A 24511-nucleotide genomic window follows, 5' to 3' on the forward strand; every position below is an offset into this window, starting at 1 on the left:
TTTATTTCTAATCGTATCTTTAAAAGTTTTTTTTTTTACTATTTTGATAAGATTTTTTTCCTTGAGAAACTTTTTTTTTTGTAAGGTTTTGCCTCACTCATGGATAAGATCAACTAAGCCATTCCTTTCTAGATATCTCGTTGAAAGTATAGTTTGTTTTACTATTTTGATAAAAATGTTTTTTTATTGAGAAATTATTGTTTTGTTTATTTCTAACCGTATCCTTAAAAGTTTTTTTTGACTATTTTGATAAAAAATTTTCCTTGAGAAACTGTTCTTTTAGTTATTTTTCATTCGCATCTTTTAAAGGATGTTTTCGGTTTTAAATAGCTTTTTCCTAATGTTTGATAACAAACACATACTTGGTAGTTGAATAAAAACGATTTTGTAAATCAGATGACATCCATCATATGGTTTTCTTTCAATGCCTAATATGAAAGACAACAAACAAATGATAAACTATACACCGTTAACATTTTAAGAATTTGGTTCTTATAACCTCACATTTTCAGGCTTCGGAAAATCTGTGGTAGGCCTATTTTGGTTTTGTAATAACACTAGCTGAACCCATTTTCTAGCCTTCTAAATGTACCCCAGCTGTCAGGGTTTTATTTATTTCGTTTTTTTTTTCTTTTTTCTCCTGTTGTCCAACCTCTTAACTGTTGCTTTAAATTGCAACAGTAGTGATTTCCTTTCGGTTGGTCGACAGTCTACACCCAGGTGCTAAATGGCCTCCCTGTTCTAAGTACAGGGCTTATGGCCTATGTAGCCAAACATATGCATACATAATCCCTTAAAACCTTAACCCAATCTTAACGCAACGATAATCTCGAGAAAACGGAGATAAGAGGATTGAAAGTGATGAGAAGGGGCCGTCTCCATTTGTCGCTATTTGAGCCGAAAGTTGATAGGCCTACGGCCCTACATCATTAAAAATGTACGTCATTCTACATCTGGAATCACATTTTATGAACCGAAAAGCTTCTTTTGCTTATCTTGTAAAGAAAAATAAGGTAGGTGCTCTCATGTGAATATCTAAAAAAAAAAAAAAATAATAATGATAATTCCCTTCGGGTAAACCAAAATGCAACTTAATGCAAGATGATTAATTGTTACTTCAACCAGCTAAGATGATATTTATTGGAAATTTTGGATATGACGTCTGATGCATTAGGCAGATATCTTATCAATTTCATGTTGGTATTATTCATAGCAAAGTAATAATAACAATTAGTCGAAAATATCATAAAACTTCGGCTTTTGCCGCTTGCTTTGTCTGTTCCAACTCACGAATGCTTCGATGATATGATTATTTTTACCAATATTCTACAACGGAGTGCGTTGTTCCTCTGCGTCTTAGTATCTCTCAGCATTAATGGCTAAGCTAACTTCACCGCGTCGGAAATACAGCCTGCTCTATTAATGCTTTAAGACGAGAGATGGTATGCTAATTTAGCCTATCTATACAAATCAACAGCTCATACATGTAAAAAGAAATATATACTTGTTTTCAACGAAACAAAAATTAACAGTAAGACGAGAGAGAGAGAGAGAGAGAATATATATATATATATATATATATATATATATATATATATATATATATATATATATATATACACACACACACAGTAGACCCCCGGGATACGGCGTCCCCAGCTTACGTTTTTTTCACGTTACGGTGTGGAATACGATTTTTTTTCGTCCCCTCGTTACGACATTTTCCCCCCTTACGGCATCGAATTCCGAAACTCAAATTTGGCGGTTTCTACGCATACGACTGTGCGAGTCAGTAGCTTACCACCACGCTCATACGTCACTGCATACGTCACTAAGAAGCTGGTCTGCTATTGGTCGGCGTCACAGCGTCACTAAGATGCCGATACGCTATTGGCCGAAAATCCTCCCACAATGCTTGAGAGAGATTCTGCCTCTCTCTCTCTTTGTCATACGCGCGCTCAGTTCAGAATCTCGTGTGCGTTTCGTAAAGACTTGATGTCGTTGAGTGCTTGTGATATTGTTATTTTTTGTGCATTTTAGTGCTTAATTATAACTTTAATTCGTTAGCCATGGGTCCCAAGATTGCTAGTGATATTAAAGGCAGAAGTAAGAAGATGATAACTATGGAAACGAAGCTGGAGATCATAAAGAAATATGAAGAAGGCATGCGTATAGTTACCCTCGCTAATACGTACGGCCGTAACCAATCTATGATTGGTCCAATTATTAAGAATAAGGAAGCCATTAAAGCAAGTAAGTCTTCTAAAGGCATGACTGTCCTTGCCAGTGGAAGGACCTCAATCAACGATGAAATGGAGAGACTCCTTCTTCTGTGGATTAAAGAGAAGGAAATCGCTGGTGATGCACTTATGCAATCGGTAATTTCGCACAAGGCTAGCGCCATCTTTGCCGATCTCGTGGAAGCCCAGAGAGACGGCGGAGGCGAAGGAACATCGCAGCAAGCCCCCCAAGAGTTTAAGGCTTCTCATAGGTGGTTTGATCGGTTTAGGAAGAGGACTGGTATTCACTCAGTCGTCAGGCATGGAGAGGCGGCCTGTTCTGACAAGAAAGCAGCAGAAGAATTCCTCAAGAAGTTTGAGAACGTAATTTCCAGAGAAGGCTACATTCCTCAGCAAGTTTTTAACTGCGATGAAACTGGCCTTTTCTGGAAGAAAATGTCCCGCCGTACATATATCACAGCTGAAGAAAGGAAACTTCCTGGCCATAAACCAATGAAGGACAGACTAATGCTCGCATTTTGTGCAAATCCCAGTGGGGACTTGAAAATTAAGCCCCTACTGGTATACCACTCAGAAAATCCTCGTGCCTTCAAGGCACAAAATATCACGAAGGAGAGGCTCTCAGTATTTTGGAAGTCTAATGCTAAGGCCTGGGTCACGAGGACCATATTTATTGAGTGGATAAAAGTCTGCTTCGGTCCTGCTGTCAAGAACTATTTAGAAGAGAACGATCTTCCTCTAAAATGTCTCCTGGTCCTGGACAATGCCCCTGCTCACCCTCCTGGCCTCGAGGACATCATTCATCCTGACTTCTCCTTCATTAAGGTTCTCTATCTGCCACCAAACACCACCCCTCTCCTCCAGCCTATGGGCCAGCAAGTGATTGCTAACTTCAAGAAGCTTTACACGAAGCATCTGTTCAGAAGATGCTTCGAAGTGACTGAAAGCACTCAACTCCCCCTCCGTGAATTTTGGAGGGGACATTTTGACATCGTTCAATGCCTGAAGATGATCGACACAGCTTGGAATGAGGTTTCACGGCGCACCTTGAACTCCTCATGGAAGAAACTGTGGCCAGCTGTTGTAGCAGAACGAGACTTTGAAGGTTTCGATCCCTCAACCGAAGACGAGGCCGTTGATGATCCTGCCCCTGAGGGTGATGTTGAGGAAATAATTTCAATCGGGAGGTCCATGGGGCTTGTTGTCGATGAGGCTGACGTCCATAACCTTATCGAGGAGCACAGGGAGGAGCTTACGACTGAAGACTTAAAGGAGTTAGAGGCAATGCAGTTGACGATCATTCAAGAAGAGCACAGCTCTAGTGAAGGCGAGGACGGGGGGGGGGGGGGGGAGACTGAAGTAACGACATCGTCAGAAATAAGGGAAGCTATCGGTTGGTATGAAAACTTTACGAGTTTCATTGAAAAGAAACACTCAGAAAAACTTCACACAAGTCGTCTTATGCAGAGTGTCAATGATAAGTGTATGAGTCATTTTAGGAATATGTTGAGGAATCATCAGAAACAGGCTTCTTTGGATAGATATTTCTCCAAAAGAGAAATGTCAGAAAGCAAAGACGATAATAGTGATTCTATCAAAAAAGCTAAAAAAGAGTAATTTTTTAAGTTCTAAAAAAAAAAATCATAAAAAAAATTTCATAAGACAAAAATAATAAAAATAGCATTTTTAATTTTAAGCGTTTATTAGTAAGAATAAATTTATTATTAAGTGTACATAACATAATTAGCATTGATACGTTTTTATATCTACCGTCTACTCCCCCCTCTGCCTCCACCCACTACCAGCTCAAGTCATGTCACTCCAAAGGTAAATAAGATTTAATTTTTCCTTTACAGTACTATACAGTATATAATTTTCATTTATAATGTTATGTAATCATATACTGTACAGTACTGTACATGTATATTATATATAAGTATACTGTAGTACAGTGCTTACTATACTACTGTATTGTATTTTGTTACATTCTAACAGGGGTTTTTCACACTTCAACTATTCTATTGCCGGCCATACGACATTTTCACCATAGATACCAACTCCAGAACGGATTAATGTCGTATGGCGGGGGCATACTGTGTGTATATATATATATATATATATATATATATATATATATATATATATATATATATATATATATATATATATATATATACTGACTGCCTGCCTGCTCGTCACGCGTTATCATCATCTCATCTTCGGCTTCTGCTCTATATTGAAGGAAGATAGGAAGGCGAAAGGCCCAAAGGCTAAGCTGAGCCTAATAGCACTCAAACGAGTGTGCTATGAAAAGATGCCAGATACTCCCATCCGATACGAATGGCTCCATCTATTAAGTGAGCAGTTAAACATTCAGAGCCATAATCTTTACGAGAATATAGGATCCAATTCGATTCTATATTTGCGACAGATTATTTCATAATTTGCATTACTACGTCAGTATATTTTATTCTTATATTTATGACGTTCTTAAATTTTAGATAACCAAATTGTAATTTTACAATTAGGTACATTTACAGATTAAGAAAACATATCCTTATGTTTCTCATTCTGTTTTTTTTTCTCAGAAACTTAATAGCTATATCTCTTCTAATTTAGTTGATTTTCTTGCAATTTCAAGTATTGTATATTACAATCCTTCTTAAATATTCTATACAATGTCACGTTCGAATAAAGTAAAACATGCTGTATATCTGATTTGTTGAACTTAGTCATATGTGATGTGTAGGCATACATTTGATTACAGTTTGTAGGCCATTGTAGAATAATAATAGGTGTATATAAAACGCAATTGCAATTTTTTTTATTGAAACGGAAATGCATGATATACTCATGTAAACTCTTTAGTAATATAAACTAATAAATGTGTAGATATACAAACAAAAGGAATAAAATAACTCTAAATTGAATCACATAAAAATAATCAAAACGAGAAGGAAATAGAAATAAGGTAGCATACAAGCCAACCAAAAATGAAATATAAATCACATCAAACGAACTTTAATAAATTATACATGAGAAAAAAATAACAGTAAGTAATATTGCACATATAAAAAATTGTAACCCCCCCCCCAAAAAAAATACATACAAGCAAGCTAAAGTTGCGTCATGAATTACATGCAAATAAACTCTAATATAATCTTAATTATGAGAAAACATAATACTAAAAATAGGATTTCATGAATTGAATACTTCGTGCAAACATATGACAAAGCAAGTATACAAACATAGAAAGCACAAACAGTAAACACACATTCAATGTTCATGAAAATACAAATGCAAACAAATACAGTTTACAAATATTGTAAAATGTTAGTCTTTATTTAGGAAATAAAAAAAAATAAGACAAGTAACACTAACAAAATATGTTGAAGCAGTATACTCCTGTAATGCTACTCAGGTGTGCAAACATGCTGAAATATTCATACACTTATAAGTTAAACCAAAGTTAAATATATTACATGCCACTCTAAACATGTTCCTAACGCCAAATATGTCAGCTCCTGAGAAATATATTATTATAGCTTTATGACCAAATAAAAAAAGTTTGAGAAAAGTGTATTGCAGATACCTAGCCTTAATCTTAGATCCAATATCATTGTGGGGCTTACTCATTAGTAGCACATATTTCATGCATTATACTGTTAGTACTAACTGTTCTTTGTTCTTATGGAACCTGTGAAACATCTAACGAGGATCGGTTTCTTTTCGTTTATTGCAAAATCACAGTGTGACTTATTCACTTCTGGCGCCATGATTTCATTTGTGTAAACTGTCAAATTCTGAATATAAACAAACAGACGACAAACGAATCAACACGATATACCTACAACGCCATCTGAGTACTGAGCGGTCAAACTATTTTGTTCACTTTGGAGTTGCCAGCTAGTGTATTTTCAGCCTTCCTATCTTCATTCAGTATATAGTCTTTGGCTTCTGCCACTCCGTGAAAAATATGTTATTGGAACTTTTATGGGAAACACAACCCATACCTCTGTTACCCTTATATATTTTTGCTAATGTTATTTGATTGACGTGAAACACATGTTATATATATAGTACTAGATTCATTTTGGTATAATTGACTGTTATCATTACTTGGTAATGTACTGACATATGCGAGATGAGTAGTTTTACAAGAACTTTCTATCTCGTAACGGTTTTTTTTTTTTTTTACCACAGGCACCAGCGTTGCCAGATATAGGGATTTATCCCTAGATTTTGGGTGTCCGATGGGGATATGGGGATATTCTGTACATATTTGGTGATTTTTGGCTTATTAACAGACACTGATAGGTCTATTTACATTCAAAACGCTATATGAGGAATGAAATCTGTTCAAGTTTTTGTGTGAAACATGATATGCTTAAGAAGATGAATGCAAACATATATGAAGACGATAACGACGTAGAATGATTTCTTCTTATTATTATTGTATTGAAATCACACAAATTTAGTGTAGTAAAAAGATAAAAAAAAAAAATCAGTGTGACAATTAGGGAAACCTGTTTTTATTTCTAATGGAAGCCACTCAGGATAGATTTTTTTTTTCTTTTTTGTAATCATCGATGCAAAGTTTATTTTGTGTATTGAGTGAATGAACCATTTTATTAGAAAAAAAAAAGAAAAATAGCCCTTGAATTACTACATGATTAATGAAAACATTTTCATAACGTGAATTATTCCATAATCATTAGTTTCGTTATGAACAATACTGTTGCCATTTTCATCATTTTATAAGATAAACTCTGGTTTATAGTAGTATGAAAGTCATTTAAAATCAATGATAGTATGTAGTATTTAAATAAAAGCCTTCCTGGATGCCTTTTGGATTCTTAGAAATTAAATTCCATTTATGAAGGAAAAAAATAAACTCCATCTATGAAGAAGAAACAAAGGTGAGTAAACATTTATATTGTGAAAATTAGTTTGCTTGCACTTACATGAAGTATACTGAGTCATTTCTATATTAGTAAGGCCCATAGGATCAGAATATATATTTGCGGAAAGGGAATATTTGGGTTGTTTTAGGAATTTTATCATGGGTTTTGGGGATTTTTGTTGACAGGCAGTCATTAGGCACAGTCAACAACGAACGGTTTACGAGTCAGTACTTACGACAGGGTTATGAGTGTTAAGTTTGTGCTTGGACAGGATTTTCTCGTCTATCTCCAGTCAATTCGTGTACGTAAACTACTTTGCAATATGTTTTTTTTATGTGAATTAAAGTGATATTTAGAATTAATAAGGGTTGCGTAGATGGTCCTGCTTTCATCAAGTGATCACACCCGAGTTGTGGAGTCGGGTGACTGGTTAGGCCAACGAACAAATACGATAACGGAGTTATCCAGTAAAAACTTCCACACAAATGCAGTTCAGGTATGTTAAAACCGTTACTATTTACAATTTCTTATTTTCAATATCGCTAAGTTTAATAATTACATATTACTCTTATTATTAAACATCTATATCTCTATTCATTACTAACCTAACCTACTGTAAGACATAGCTTCCTTAATTGGTTTCCAAATCCCCCACCACCACTGCTTACCTAAATTGAGCGTGGTTACTGTGTCTTTAATAAACACTGAACTGTAATGTATAATCAACCTTATGGTGTATGTAATTCAAGATAAATATCTTCTTAACCTCTGAATGATCTTTTAATGTAAATCATAAATTTAAGTATTTATTTTTAGTCTTCAATGCAAAGAAAATTACAGACAGAATTGCTCTTGAACTCAACCATCATAACAAATCAGAAATTAATTTCTTTACTGGTACTCTGGGAATATTACTAATTATGGTCAAGGCAAGTGTGTGTAATTGTACTGTATTGTAATAATAAGGGTAATGTTCAAGAGTTATGTCTACATATGAAGTTGTGAACGTTTTGACCAGTAACTTAGATATACAGATTTTTGTATGAACTATTATTTAGAATATATTATTGCATATAGATTTTGGTTAGTAATAAATGTTTTTTTTACAATAATGAAAATAGTGAAATTATACATATATTTTACTATGGAAAATGACTTTCCACTGTTTTCATATAAATACCATATTCAGAGACAGGTTTGCCTATATTGCAGTCATGTAAATTAGCCTAATCAAAGTACTGTATATAGATAGTCAGGTAGGCGATAGCATTAGAAGATATTACCGTACAATTTGTTACTACAGTACTGTAACTATTTTTTGTATATACTGTATATGCAGTTATATATGTACAGTATATATATATATATATATATATATATATATATATATATATATATATATATATATGTATATATATATATATATAAATGTGTATGTATTGATATAATGTATCTTTACTGTAGTTGAGCTTTGTATAATGTAGGCCATTTATATTCTCAGTAAATATATATATATATATATATATATATATATATATATATATATATATATATATATATATATATATATATGTGTGTGTGTGTGTGTGTGTATATATATATATATATATATATATATATATATATATATATAATGTGTACATATATATATATGTATATATATAATGTATATATATATGTATATATATATAATGTATATATATATATGTATATATATATAATATATATATATATATATATATATATATATATATATATATATATATATGTATAAATTTACACACACACACACACACATATATATATATATATATATATATATATGATCGTATATATTCATATAAACAGTAAGTCCTCAGGTTACAACAGTTTTGGCCTACAACCATTCTTGGATACAATGCAGCTCCCATAATGATATTGCAAATTTTATGGTTAGCCTACCATTTCAATTTATCATTCCATGTTTATTTCCTGTTTGTGATTTTTTAGTCAGCTATGTTTGCATGTGAAAATTTATTTATATGTCCTAGATTATTTTATTACCATATTAGTACTGTAAATGCGAGTAGGTGGTTATATTAGGACCCACAGAGCCCCTAAAGATCTTAATTATTTTGGTCCCCCCCATACATGTAAATCAACATATATACAATAATTTTACAGTATACAGTTTAAAAGAAATTTTGAATTTTGAAAATGAAACTAAGAGTAAGATAGAAAATAATTATAATTTTTGTGTGTTATCCACTTTATTTATATTTGAGATGTTTTCTCAGTAATACCTCTAGATACGAAAGTTTCTGTAGGTATACAGTACGAAAAACTCATGTTACCAAAAAATCTTCAGGATACGAAACGAAATTTGCCATCTGCCGAAAAATAATTTTAAAAGTCGCTCGCTGCACTAACTGTAAATTTGCCAGGATCGTCCTGCTCTCCCATTGGTTATCTCTCTACCCTGTTGCTGGTAAGCCTACCGCCATAAGATCCTGCTCTCCTATTGGTTAGCATCTTTCCGATCATTCATCTTGTATCTACGCATCTGCGTTCCTTGACCATTTCGTTTCGGTTATGCTATTGCTCTGATTGAATTTGTGTTGGTGATTTTGATTTTTTACTTATAGTTTTTTGTTACTTAATTAACCTTGTAATTCTATAGCCATGGTTCCCAAGGATGTGGCTGATGTTCAAGAAAAGAAGAAGGGGGATGCTTTCTATGGAGACAAAGTTGGAGATAATCTAGGAATATGTGGCTGGCATGCAGTTGTTAGATCGTTAAGGAGTATCGTCGAAATCCGTTGATGATAGGCACCAGCCTTAAGCAGGAGGAAACCATCAAAGCAGGAACACCTTCTAATGGGGTGATTGCTCTTTCTAGTAAGAGGAGTCATGTCCATAATGAGGTGGAGAGACTTCTTCTCCTCTGGATTAAGGACAAGGAAATCGCTGAAGACACGATCACCGAGATGATAATATCCCGCAAGGCCAGTACCATTTTCGGTGATGTCGTGCATGCTCATGCTGAAGACGACGCAGGAGAAGGTACATCGTATTAGCACCCATTGAGTTTAAGGCTTCACTCAGGTGATTTGATAAATTCAAGAGATGAATTGGCATTCATTCGGTGGTGCTGCAAGGGGGGGGGGGTGTTGGTTCTGCCAGCTCGGACACAAAATTCGCCGAAGCCTATGTAAAGAAATTGGGCGAGTCGACTCTCCAGGAAGGCTACAGTCCCCAGAAAGTCTTCAACGGGGACAAAACTGGTCTTTTCTGGAAAAAATGCCTTGTTGCATCTACATTATGGCGGAAGAGAAGAAGCTTCCCGGCATAAGCTTATGAAGGACAGGCGTACCCTTGCACCCTGTGCTAACGCCAGTAGGAATTGTAAGTTCAAGCCCCTACTGCTTATCGCTTGGAGACTCGTCGAGTCTTCAAATCCCAAAAAGTGCTAACGGAGAAGCTAATGTGTCGTGGTGGGCTAATGCAAAAGCATGGATAAACCTCTTGTTTCGATCCGGCTGTAAGAAATTATTTGCAAGACAACCATCTCCATCAGAAATGTGTTGGTGTTGGATAACACCTATGCTCACCCTCGTGCCCTCGAATATTCATTTATCAAGGTTCTCTACCTTCCACCTAACACCACCCTGCTCCTCCAGCCCCTGGACCAGCAATTGATTTTGAACTTCAAGAAGCTCTATATGAAACATCTCGTCGGGAGATGTTTCGAAATCACTAATAGCTAAAACCTCACCCTTCGTGAATTTTGGAAGGAGCAATTTGATATTGTTATTTTTCTCAATCTCATCGATCAAGCTTGGCAGGAGGTCTCAAGGCGCACCTTGAACTCTTCGTGGAAGAAACTGGCCTGATGCCGTCTCCGCACTAGACTTCGAGTGATGTGATGTAGAAAAAGCTTAAGGCAAAGCCGAAGTTGACAATCTTGAACCTCGTTTCACTTGGGAGGTCCATGGGGCTGGTCGTCAATGAGGACGATATCAATGAGCTACTCTGGGAGCACCAAGATGAGCTCATGATGGACGACCAGATGGAGTTAGAGGCCAGGCAACTGAATGTCGTACAGGAACTGTTCTCTAGCAGTAAGGAGGAGGAGGATATAGATACAAGTACGACAACGGTAGAAATTAAAGAGATGCTATCTCACTATCATAAACTGGCAGATTTTGTAGAAAAGAAACTCCCAGAAAAGGTCCACAGAGGCTGTCTGCTTGCACAGCTTAAGTTATTTCAGGAATATTTTTAAAAGTAGGCAGAAACAAGCTTCCTTAGATCGTTATTTTTTAAAGAGATCATTAGTAAGCCAAGGTGAAGGTCAAAGTGACCCAAAAAAATGGAAAATGTAGGTGAAGAAGAAATTGATGGAGTTTAAAAAGTTCAAAACGTAAAGTTAAAAAAAGTTCAGAAATTAGAAAAAAGCAAGAATAAAGAAGTTTAATTTTAAGTTTTTGGTAAAGTTAAATGGTAATGTTTTGTGCCGTTTGCCCTCCTCCTCTGCCGCCACTTTCGCTTTCGGACATCACCTCACTCGAAGGGTAAGGTTCCATATTTTCGTATTATTATCCATTTATTATTGCATTATGCTCTAATATCTACTTCATTTACAGGTATTAATGGTTAGGTTAGGCATATTGATTGATTCAAATGTACTATATTTGTCTTTCATTCTGGGTGTACCCTTAATATAAAATAAGATGTGTTTCTTTTCATACGGCTTGTAACGAATAAGCTGATTTATATGTAAAAGGTACTTTTTATGATCAACTCTACAGAAAGGAATGATTCCCCTAGTCTCTGTCAATGTATGTCATTTTTTAAAATCAAGGTACATTTTATGATCAACACTCAAAGTCCAATACAAATATCCTGTCGTCCTCGTTCCCCACTTTCACCCCCAATATCTATAGATTCCAGAATTTTTGATCCATTTATTAACACTGGTCTTATTACCGTGTTGTAGATCTCTACTTTTTGCTTGATTGACATTTTCTTATCACATAAGCAACTAAAAAATCATGATATGAAAGCAAGCCAGTCCTAAATGAATGAATTTCGTATCCTGAGATACTTTTATTTATATTTAGAAACCTTTTTTAAATATAAAACTTACATGCTGGTTATATAATGCTGAAGTCTCCTGACGCCGTGGCAGAAATTCAAAATCTCGCACTATCGTAGATATGGCACGTGTACACCCGCGCCCTAGCGGTACCACAGGTGGAACTACACCTACCAACCTCAGTTCTTCTTCTGCCCGCATAGCTGGCTGTCATATTGAAGTTTGCTCTCGCTGTCTTACTCTGTTGGGAAGTTGTTTGGTGAAGTACAACGTTTTCTCTGAGTTTGAACTATCGTTAATTATTTTCTCTGAGTTTGAACTATCGTTAATTATTTTCTCTTTCATTTAATCTTGAAACCCTTTTGTTTTTGGTTATATTTATTGATATTTCCTTTGTTTTTTGGTTGTCGGTCTTTCTCTTAACCATTCAAAATGGCCGACCCCTCCCCTGCTATTCGTAAGTGTGTTAGTGAAGGGTGTTGTACTCGACTCCCTAAAGGTTCTGTTGATCCACACGATATTTGTGTAAAATGTAGGGGAAAACCTTGTTCATTTGATAATAGATGTAATGAATGTTCTTCATTAACGGATGATGAATGGGTAACATACGAACGTTATGTTAGGAGACTTGAGAGGGATAGAGTTAGGCGTAGTTCTTCACGATCTGTTGAGGTAGCCTTACCTAATGTTAATATTCCTAATCCTATTCCTTCCACCATAGTGGTAGATCAGGAACCATCTATGAAAGACATGTTTACCGCGATTCTGGCTCTCGGTGAAAAAGGAGTCATTATCGGCAGATAGAAATAAAATTTTTTCTGAATTAAATGTGCTGAAAAATCGTGAAACTGTCGAAACTGTGGAAAGTGTTTCTAATGTGTTCAGTGTTGTGGAGGGCGCGTCTGCACAATCTTGTCGTTCGCCTAGCCTAAGACCTCTTTCGAGCTCTCGAACCCATGGGAGAAGTAAAGTCGAACGGCTAAAGGGAACGAGAAGCTTTATCAGTCGTGCAGACGTTCCCTCGAACGTTCCTGTTGCCGTATCACAGGTCGTTCACCCTCATCGTAAGAAAGGTGAAGTTGGTACGTTATCCCTGTCCTCCGATGAAGGTTCGGGTAGTGAGATGTGGCGTCGAGCGTCTAGACTGCTTAAAAGATCGCATGCGGTTGTTCAGCGTCCGGAATCGCCTGCATGTCCAGGCTGTAGTACATGGGATTCCCCTGAGCGTTTCCGTTCTCCCATCACTTGTACTCCTGCGAAGCGTCCAGATCACAGTATTCGAGTAGTGAAAATACTTTCCGACTGAATTTGTTTCTATGGCCAATGTTACGATTCTTGCGCCACCTCTCCCTCTAGACTGGCAACCGAAAAGCGTGGTAATGATGATACTGTTTTACCGTTAAGGAAGGAGTCAAATGTATTAACTGTAGATCCTAAGTGGTCTATGCTTTTATCTATGAAAAAACAGCTCTCGTCGTTTATGGATTCTTATGAACCAGGTGATGGTAGTACGATTGGGCGTCAGACCAGTTGTCGTACAGGCGGCCGGCGGTCTCTAGTGCTAACGGGTTATCGCACAGGCGGTCTCCCATTCGCAGTGCTCGACACCAGGTTGATATAGATGAGTCACGTCAGAGAGTTCTTGCTAAACAAATTTTGACTTCCGTACGTGAGAAAGAACACCGGCGTCGGCAAATGGACGCAATGCGTCGCCACGAAGATTCTCTGCAGCCAACTTTTGACGCAGTGAAGCGGCAGCGTCAACAACATATGGACGCTAGGCGTCCACAAGACGACCATCAACAGTCTTCGTTTCACGGCAGAGATCGTCCGTCAACAGCAAGCGGATGCTACGCGTCCACGCGACGACCTTCGGCTGTTGATGTCTGATTCCAAACGTCGGTCAGTGCAACAGCCAGCGGATTCTAAGCGTCCACGGGACGACACACGACAGTTAACCATTGACGGCGAGCGTCGACCTATCCACATCTCTCATCAGTCAACTTCGACCTCCCCTCTTCAGTTGGATGAAGTTGACGACTCTGACAGGCGGTCTCATTCAGACGTTAATCCTTCAGTTCAGGCTGCAGCAGTTGCTGCACTGCCAGAAGACGAACTTGAAGAGAAGTCTGATGTGGACGAGCCTTTAGAGGAGGTTTCTGAGAATGAGGAAGAGAAACATTATCAACATGCTGTTGACCTTAGAAAATGTATGTTGATTCTTACAGAAGTTTTTCCTGATCATTTTACTCCTGTGGCCCCTCGTTCTCTCCCATCGGAGTTTATCTTAGGTAAAACAACCAAAGTGCCGGTTTATACTAAGATGGTACTTTCACGGTCTTCTAAACGGGCCTTGAAGTTACTGTAATGGTTTCCTGGATGGACTCTAAGAGAACTATTGGCAAAACGGCCTTTGCTTTTCCTCCCGCAAGATTGGCCTTTAAATCTAGTGTGTGGTATGAGACTGGTGAAGTGCTGGGCTTGGGATTTCCTTCTTCTGCCCAGGGAGATTTCTCAAGTTTGGTAGATTCGTCTCGTCGTCTAGCCTTAAGGAAAACAAAGGTTTGGTGGTCAATGACGGAGTTCGATCATTTACTTAAGGGTCTGTTCAGGGCCTTCGAAGTGCTTAATTACCTAGATTGGTCTTTGGGAGCTTTGAGTAAGAGGGTCTCAGATATGAAGGACACTGACACTAGTGGCCTTGTTCATTTGATGTCCTGCTTGGACAAAGGTGTGAGGGATGGCTCAAATGAGTTAGCTGCCTTGTTCACAGCTGGAATCCTCAAGAAAAGGGCCACGATGTGCTCTTTTCTCTCAGCAGGAGTTTCTCCCTACTAGAAAGCGGAGCTACTATTTGCTCCTTTGCCTACCACCTTATTTCAACAAGAGTTGGTGGGGAAGTTGCCATTGTTCTCACTCAGAAGGCCACGCATGATATGGTGACCAATACGGCGAGGAAAGTTTTGCCTTCAACTTTTGCTTCACGTAAACCTAAGGAAGTCTCTACTGGTGTTCGACCTTCTCAGCCCTTTCATGGGAAACCCTCCGGAAGGGGCTCTTTCAAACCAGACGGAAGGAAACCTAGGAGCAGAAGAAACAAAACCGGCCGAGGTAGAGTCTGACTGCCCTATCCTTCAGACAGCAGTGGGTGCCAGGTTGATTCACTTCTGGAAGACCTGGGAGAGGAATGGCCCAGATCCCTGGTCCGTCCAGGTGTTAAAGGAGGGTTACAAGATCCCCTTCCTAGCTATTCCTCCATTAGTCACAGATCCAGTGGATCTTTCGCCCAAATACAGAGAGGGTCCGAAGAAGCAAGCCATGCATCTTCAGATGTCTCTATTACTAGAGAAACAAGTAATAGAGGAAGTGCAGGATGTAACATCTCTGGGGTTGTACAACTGCCTTTTCTTAGTCCCCAAGAGTTCCGGGGAGTGGAGACCGGTTCTGGACGTAAGTGTTCTGAATGGTTACGTCCAGAATTCGACGTTTACGATGGAAACTCAGAAGACGGTTCTGGCGGTGGTGAGGAAAGACGATTAGATGGTCTCAATAGACCTCCGAGACGCCTATTTCCATATTCCAATTCATCCCAGCTGCAGACGTTATCTGAGATTCATGGACGGAAACAAGGTCTTCCAATTCAGGGCTCTTTGTTTCTGTCTATGCACGGCTCCTCTATTATTTACCAAGATCATGCTGAATGTAGCGAGCATGCTGCATTTGAGGGGAATCAGGGTCTCTCTGTACCTGGACGATTGGCTGATAAGAGCCTCCTCAGCCGATTGCTGTTTGAAGGACCAGAAAATAACTCTGGATTTAACCAGGGAACTGGGCCTCCTGGTGAGCTTGAAAAAATCGCAACTAACTCCATCCCAGGAGATTCTTTATTTGGGGATGGAGATTCACAGTCAGAGTTTTCGGGCTTTTCCATCGCCTGTAAGAATACAGTCAGCTCTCCAAAAAGTCAAAACTTTCCTGAAGAAGGAACTCAGTTCCGTAAGAGATTGGATGAGCCTTCTGGGCACACTCTCATCATTAGAGAAGTTCGTAACTCTGGGAAGGTTGCATTTGCGTCCCCTTCAGTTTCATCTCAATCGCCAATGGAAAAAAGGGGACAGCCTAGACAGGGATTGCGTTCCCATCACGAACTCCACCAAGTCTCATCATCAATGGTGGGACAACGAGCACAGACTGAAGGAAGGGTTGTCGTTATATCAGAAGAGCCCAGACCTCATGATGTGTTCCGACACCTCAAACTCGGGGTGGGGAGCTACACTGGGGAAGGAGGAGCTCTCGGGGGCTTGGACAGTGGAGCAAACAACTCTCCACATCAACCAAAAGGAGCTTTTGGCAATTCATCTGGCCCTCAAAGGCTTCGAGAAGCAGATCAGGGGCAAAGTAGTCCAAATCAATGCGGACAGCACTACAGCTCTTGCCTATATTACAAAACAAGGTGGGACCCACTCTTGGACTTTGTACGAGATAGCAAGACCTCTTCTCATTTGGGCAGAGGAAAGGAAAGTGACACTTTTGACTCAGTTTATTCAAGGGATCAACAATGTGAGTGCAGACAGACTCAGCAGGAGGGGTCAAGTACTCCCCACAGAATGGATTTTACACCGAGACATCTGCAAAAGTCTGTGGCGTTTATGGGGTCGTCCTCTCATGGATCTCTTTGCAACTGCAAAGACGAAGAGACTGGAGTGTTACTGCTCTCCGGTACCAGATCCCGAAGCCATTCATATAGACGCCTTTCTGATGAACTGGTCTCACATGGAGGTTTATGCTTTCCCCCCCATTCAAGATTCTTTACAAAGTGATACAGAAGTTCGTATCCCACGAAGAAACCAGGATGACACTGATAGCCCCATTCTGTCCGTTAAGAAGCTGGTTTCCAGAGGTACTGGAATGGATGGTAAATTTCCCGAGAAGCCTTCCCTTAAGACCAGATCTTCTCAGACAACCTTACTTGGCCAGAAACCATCTAAACCTCCGAGCTCTACGTCTGACTGCCTTCAGACTATCGAAAAACTCGCTAGAGCTAGAGCAAGGAGGTCTTCCACTATCAAGGTGTATCAGTCCAAGTGGGAGTTGTTCAGAGAGTGGTGTAGGGCTAATGCGATTTCTTCATCCAGTACCTCTCTAACCCAGATAGCGGATTTTTTCATTGACCTTAAGAATTAACATAACTTCTCGTCATCTACAATTAAAGGTTACAGGAGTATGTTGGTGACGGTTTTTAGGCACAGGAACTTAGATCTCTCCAATAATAAGGTTCTACAGGACTTGCTTAGGTCTTTTGATACCACTAAGAAATTTCAATCAGCTCCCCTTTCCTGGAATTTGGATGTGGTGCTTAAATTTCTCATGAGTGACAGGTTTGAGCCTTTGCACTCGGCTTCTTTTAAGGATTTAACCTTGAAAACCTTGTTTCTGGTTAACCTAGCCACTGCTTAAAGAGTAAGTGAAGGACACGCTTTAAGCAGGAACATTGGTTTTCGGGATGGAAAAGCCATTTGTTCTTTACAACTGGGGTTTTTGGCTAAGAATGAAAATCCTACTCGGCCATGGCCCAAATCCTTCGAGTTCCCTAACCTTTATGATGTGGTGGGAGATGAGTTGGAGAGGGTGCTCTGTCTAGTAAGAGCATTACGGCTATATGTGGACAGAACAAAGAGTCTGAGAGGCGACTCAGACGCTCTGTGGTGTGCAGTCCGAAATCCCTCACTGCCCATGTCAAAGAATGCCTTGTCTTTTTTCATAAGACTGTTAATTCAAGAAGCTCACGCTCAGTGTGATGAAGCGGATCAGAGGTTTCTCAAAGTAAAGTAAAGACACATGAAGTCAGAGCGGTAGCGACTTCAGTAGCTTTTAAACAGAATCGTTCTCTACAAAGTTTGATGGATACGACCTTTTGGAGGAGTAAGTCAGTATTCGCATCCCATTATTTGAAACATGTTCAGACTCATTATGAGTACTGTTATACATTGGGTCATTTTGTAGCAGTGAATGCGATAGTAGGTGAATGATCTACCACTACGTTCCCTTTTCCTAATACCCCTTTTCTATCTCTTGGAACTCGTTAGTTATGGTTGTTTGTGGAGGCGGGTTATCAGCCTTACGCAATCTTTGGTTTGGTCAGGTGGTCAATTTGTTCCTAGAGTGCACCCGGAACAAGGGTATTAGTTGAGGTCCTGTCATGTTATAGGTGATTGTACCGTTTGACAGTCCCTAGAGATCATCAGCCCCGAGTGTATCACTGGATCTCCTAAGGATAGCGGATAAAATGAGGCAGAGTATCATTGCTGTCAGCTTCCTTATCAGGTGAGAACCGGTTAAGTTGGGTGTTTATGTTATGCTTAAGTGAATTTTCAATATGTAGCTGTCTCTAACCCACCACCAATATGTAGCTGTCTTTGACCCACCAGCATTAAATAACCAGCAGGTAAGTTTTATATTTAAAAATGATATTTTCATAATAAAATAAATTTTTGAATATACTTACCTGCTGGTTATATAAATTTAACACGCACCCTCCTCCCCTCTTGAGACTACCTGTGGTATTGCTATGAGGCTTGGAAGAACTAAGGTTGGTGGGTGTAGTTCCACATGTGGTACCGCTAGGGCGCGGGTGTACACCTGCCATATCTACGATAGTGCGAGATTTTGACTTTCTGCCACGGCGTCAGGAGACTTCAGCATTATATAACCAGTGGGTAAGTATATTAGAAAATTTATTTTATTATGAAAATATAATTTTAATTACAAAATCTTTATTCAGAACATCAATATTGATATTACTTAACATATATACTTTTATACATAATAGACGTAAGGCATCCAATCTGCCTTATTGCATAGGTGTTGTTATGGTTTTTTCATAAAATTCACCTGAGAAAACTAATTCTCAGCTAAATATTTGTGACCTATGTTAGAAATATAAGATAGGCTATTCCCACATTTTGATAGCCCAATGAATATTGACTTTTACATCTACAGTATTTCTTAAAGTTTAGCATGACTGAATCTTGATTTTACATTGTGTTGCATTGTAATTTTGAGGCACACAGGAATGAAACTGTTGAAAATCAGTTTAGAAATTAGTGTTCAGGTTATCTGGGTATGTATCAACTCATTTTTGACAATACTGAGAGAATACTTTTCCATTTCAGTAGATTGTAAAATCATTAAAGTGTTATTAGATGGCACATCTATGAGAAAAGAATTTCTTTCTGGTATCTCTACGGGTGTGAGTTAATGGAGACACCCGCGAAGCGCGAAAGTCCTTGAATATTTCGTGCCCTAGGTTGGATCAACTCATAACCACCCGAAACACAGACCACTGCCTTCGCTCTTTTGACTAACACAGATAACCCACTGTACTCCACTACCTATTTTTAATGTGGTTTTTATCATGGTGTTGTAGTTCATATTACTTTTCAGTGGTAATTTAACATCATTTACACAGTTTCAGTACAAGGTAAGACGACTCGTAACATATCAGTCCGCACCAACCCACCCACCCTATGTATAAGTAAACTAACAACACTCTCTGATACAGTAGTGTACATTATACAGTATTACAGTAATATATTTTACATTACTATCACTACAGTGCAACTGTATGAAAACTTATAAGCTATAACATACTGGTCCTGTTGTAATATTCCATATGAAAATGATTTGAATAGGTAAAGAAATTATTTAAAACAATACAGTACTGTACTCTTTGTTATTTGTATGTACTGTTCGCATCTTCTCGATAGTGGCAGCTTGACGGGGTTTTCATCATGGTGTTGTAGTTCATATTACTTTTCAGTGGTAATTTACATTCATTAACACAGTTTCAGTACAAGTAAGACGACTCATGACATAAAAGTCCGCACCAACCCACCCACCCTATCTATAAGTAAACTAACAACACTCTCTGATACTGTAGTGTACAGTATACAGTAATACAGTAATATATTTCACATTACTATCACTACAGTGCAGCTGTATGAAAACTTATAAGCTATAACATACTGGTCCTGTTGTAATATTCCGAATGAAAATTATTTGAATAAGTACTGTAAATAGATTATATAAAACAATACAGTACTGTACTCTTTGTTATTTGTATGTACTGTTCGCATCTTCTCGAAAGCAGCAGCTTGAGATCCGTTGATCAAAACCAAAAATAAAAAAAATCATTAATTATTGAAATGCACCCATTAATGAAAATAAAAGTGCAAAAATGCTATGATGATGCACAATGATTTTTTTTAATGCGATAATGTTGTCAACTAAAACTAATGGTCAGCTGAAGAAATCGAATGCCATGTTTAAAGCCTTAACCTACAGTATTTCATGTACAGTACAGTAATGTACAGTAATTACATTATCAGTTCTTTTTTAATGAACATGTGAATACATATCATACCACAAGGGAAATAAAATAAGATAGAAATTGACTACAACATCACTAACTGTTTATAAAGTTCTGTGCACTAAAATTGCGACACCTGATGCAATCCTTAGTTGTTTTATACAGTAAAATTTCATGATGCATGATGCAATCCTTAAGATTGCGTTCATTGAATGGGAAGTGTATGTTACATATGCTACATGTGTAATAAATGAAATAGTTAATTATTACATGTTTAAAACACATGATGTAATATGTCATTGTGGATGAAGATGCTAGCGTGAGATTTGCTGTAGTCATATAAAATCATAAACAGGATGTACTTTGCAGCCTCGGCAATGTAACATTTTTCTGAAACGTCAACACAAATGCATAGCGTGTGAAAGATTGTGTCGTCACCGGATGCAGGTGTCTTCCGAGAAAGATTGTAAAGTTTCCATATTGTGTTTAAATGCTAAGACAACTAAGCATACGATATCTGTGATATCGATAATTTAGGCAGTTCATATCTATACTTCACCTGAATTGGTCATCCGACCAAACCAGCTCCACTCCTGTGATGGAGATGTTTAACACTGTTGTTTTTAGAGAATAAATCACTTTTAAAGTTACTAAGATGAACTTCATTTTCAAGACTTAACATCTTAAACAACACATACTCAATGTGTGCTTATAAAAGTAGCACACTAATAAATGGTGGCAGCGGTTAAACTCTAAGAATCAGAGAAAGATCTTCAAGTAATTAATAATAAACTCTAAGAATTAGAGGAAGATCTTCAAGAAATCAAAAATAAAGCTGTAAAAACCAGAGAAAGATCTTCAAGAAATCAACGTTAATGACTCTACAATTTTGACTAAGTAACATAGTCCATCGAAATCTACAACATTTAATGAATGTTATACATACAAACTGATGAACTGGATCTTCAATCAACATCCTAGGAAACCCAAGGACTGACGTTCAACGCTTACAAAACATATCCAGGAAGCACGACATTCAACGGAAACTCGAACGATACATCGCTAACAAACATCAAGAGAGAGAGAGGATGTGACGACATCACACAGAACCATATATAAGCTAAGTACAATTTTTTAAATTCATTCCAGTTTGGGCAGTGAAGTGTAGTTATCACGAGTCGTTAGTCGATTATTACTGGGGTGAGTGGTTTGTTAATCTTTTATTTTCCTTTCATTAAAGGAAACTGTGTTCAACTCCGAATTCTCATCTAGAATTTTTCTCTCTTTGTGCTAATTCCTTTTTCTTTCAGAAATTTTCAGGAAATATCTTTGTGTTCGGTTTTCTTTCAGAAATTCTCAGGAAATGTCTTGGGATTAGTAACATTGTTTTGGGGAATTTTATTATAATCTTTGTCAGTGGGTACTTATGCGTTTACGCAGTGGACGTCTGTATTCATATAGATATTTTGATAGAATTGCATGGGGTCGAAGAGATAGGAAAAGAAATACAGCAGTCATGACGCCCCCTGTGAGCCCCACCCCTGGACCTAGTGGCGTAGGACAGACTAATCCTCTCCCAATTGTGACGCTTGTAAATGCCAGGTCAGCAATCCTTCCTTTTCAGGGTCGAGTCAATGGGTTCTTGCCTCAAAATGTGGAGTCATGGATTTCATCCGTCGATGCCCATTTAAATGGCAATCAAATCGTTGACCCTTTTGTACAATTACAAGAAGCTAAAAGTTTTATAGATTTTTCTAAGGGGGATGCGAGTGCGTATTTAAGAGGTGTTTCATTTCAAGAAGCAGTTACCTGGGATGATTTCAAAGTTAGGTTACGCGCGGTCTATGGGGGTGAAGAAGCCTTGGATGTAGTACTAACGTTAAGAAATACACTTAATCAAGCCACTATGAATCGGCTTAATGTTATTGAGAGAGCAGCTCTCATAGCTGATAGGCTTAATGAATATCAGGGTATTTTAGGTAATTCCACTTGGTTTACTAGAGATAACATCTCCGTGAAAGATTTTTTACGATTAATGTATTTAACTTGCATGACACTTATGTTGCCTGAAGCTTTAGTGCGGTGTTTTGATAAAAATTTAACGCCTGCAAGTACGGAATTGGATGTATATAAACAGATAAAAAACACATGTCTAAGTGTCCAGATCTCGATCCCGTGTTAACTCAAGTTTTTGCAAAGAATGAAACAAAGCCACAAACAGTGAACGTAGTTAATAATAGTCAAGTAGCGGGAATGACGTGTTATAATTGCAAACGTCAAGGTCACTTAAGCGCGGACTGCAGAACGAAATTCTGCTCGATCCATAATAGTTCGACACATTCATACAATCAGTGTTACTCGCGTAAGACACAACAGAATCCCAGAAATACACAGTCAATTCCACAGTCAGTTCCATATGGAAATAAGAAGAAAAATCCTCATTTTAACAATAAGAAGAAACAACCAAATGTCAATGCAGTTCAGAGTCCGAAGCAAACAAACACTTCTTCGAATATCGCTGAGCCTGGGTCGTCAAACCAGACCTCGCAAGGTTAGACTAATTTTCAGAATGTGCAGAGCAAAGCAAATACCACATAGTTAACTCCAGAGGGGAAGAGAGTGATGTTGAGTCAAGGTCATTCATGTCAACATCAATAGTATTGAATAATCAATTTAATGTTTTATCAGACAATTGTGAGGCAATAGATTTTCCTATGAAACACACGGCCGAATTAAGTAAAACAGTGCATGCTCCCGTAGATTTGCAACGAATTCATACAATAATAAGCCAAAATGAGTTACGACCAACCTTATATGCTGTAAATATAGAACACAAATCCTTTACGTTATTTTTTGACTCTGGTAGTCCACGTAATATCATGGATTTGAAGACACATCATTTGTTGTTTTCGAACTTTCCGATTGAAAAATCCGGAGTTAGACTCTCGGGTATAGGAAATAATGAACTAAATGTCATAGGCATAACTCATGTTCAATTCAAAGTCGGTAAACGCACGTTTGCCGATACATTTGTTGTTGTACAAAACATTGATATGTATCCAGCTGTAATTATAGGATACCCATCTATGGGAAATCAAAACATTATCTTAGCCCCTGCCAAGCACGGCGTGTATATCAAAGGGAAATTCTATAAGTCTTCTAATACCTTAAAATCAGTTTTGGATAAAAATGAGACGACAAATGTAACCGTAACGTACGTTGAAGAACCAATAACTTGTCTCACTAATAAAGAAATAATATACGCGACCCAGCAGAATTCTCGTTCACCCGTAATATCATCTTGCACGCAATCTATTGAGCCAAACGTACCTTCGAATTTAATAGTGCAAATAAAGAAAACATTACCATGATCTGAAATATTAATCCTTTCCGACACTTTGAAAACTAACGGATTGTCTGTCACACAAGCTATTTATACAGTAGGCTCACATCAACAATGTAATATTGAAGTCTGTAATCATTTAAATAACACTTTAGTAATTCACAAAAATCAACATATCTTGGATGTAGAAGTTTATAAACATCGTATTCTTACCGTTGCTGAAATCAATCACTCTCAATCAGTTGCGGATGAATCCCTTTTGCAATCTATTGAAAATAAAATCAATAAAGACATTAAAGACGAAGAAATTCAGCAGAAAATTTTTGGACTTTTAACTAAATATCATGATGTTTTTCCACTACGGATAGATCCTTAGGAAAAACAGATGTGATCGAGCATCAAATAAGGTTAAAGGACAAGCAGAAAATTATCTATGTAGGCTACCCTCGTACAGACTCCCTATGAAATTCCAGAATGAAATAAATGATGAAGTAGGTAAAATGCTAGAAGAAGGAGTCATTAGGAAATCAAACAGCCCTTATAATTTTCCTTTAATAGTTGTACCGAAAAAAGATCGAA

General features: G+C 37.8%; 1 pseudogene; it reads left to right on the forward strand.

Moving 5' to 3' along the window:
- Window positions 1-7381: 7381 nt before the first annotated feature.
- Window positions 7382-24511, forward strand: part of LOC137647046 (zwei Ig domain protein zig-8-like) — a 622779-nt pseudogene continuing 605649 nt past the window's right edge.

This window comes from Palaemon carinicauda, chromosome 9, assembly GCF_036898095.1.
Source record: "Palaemon carinicauda isolate YSFRI2023 chromosome 9, ASM3689809v2, whole genome shotgun sequence".
Lineage (NCBI taxonomy): Eukaryota > Metazoa > Arthropoda > Malacostraca > Decapoda > Palaemonidae > Palaemon > Palaemon carinicauda.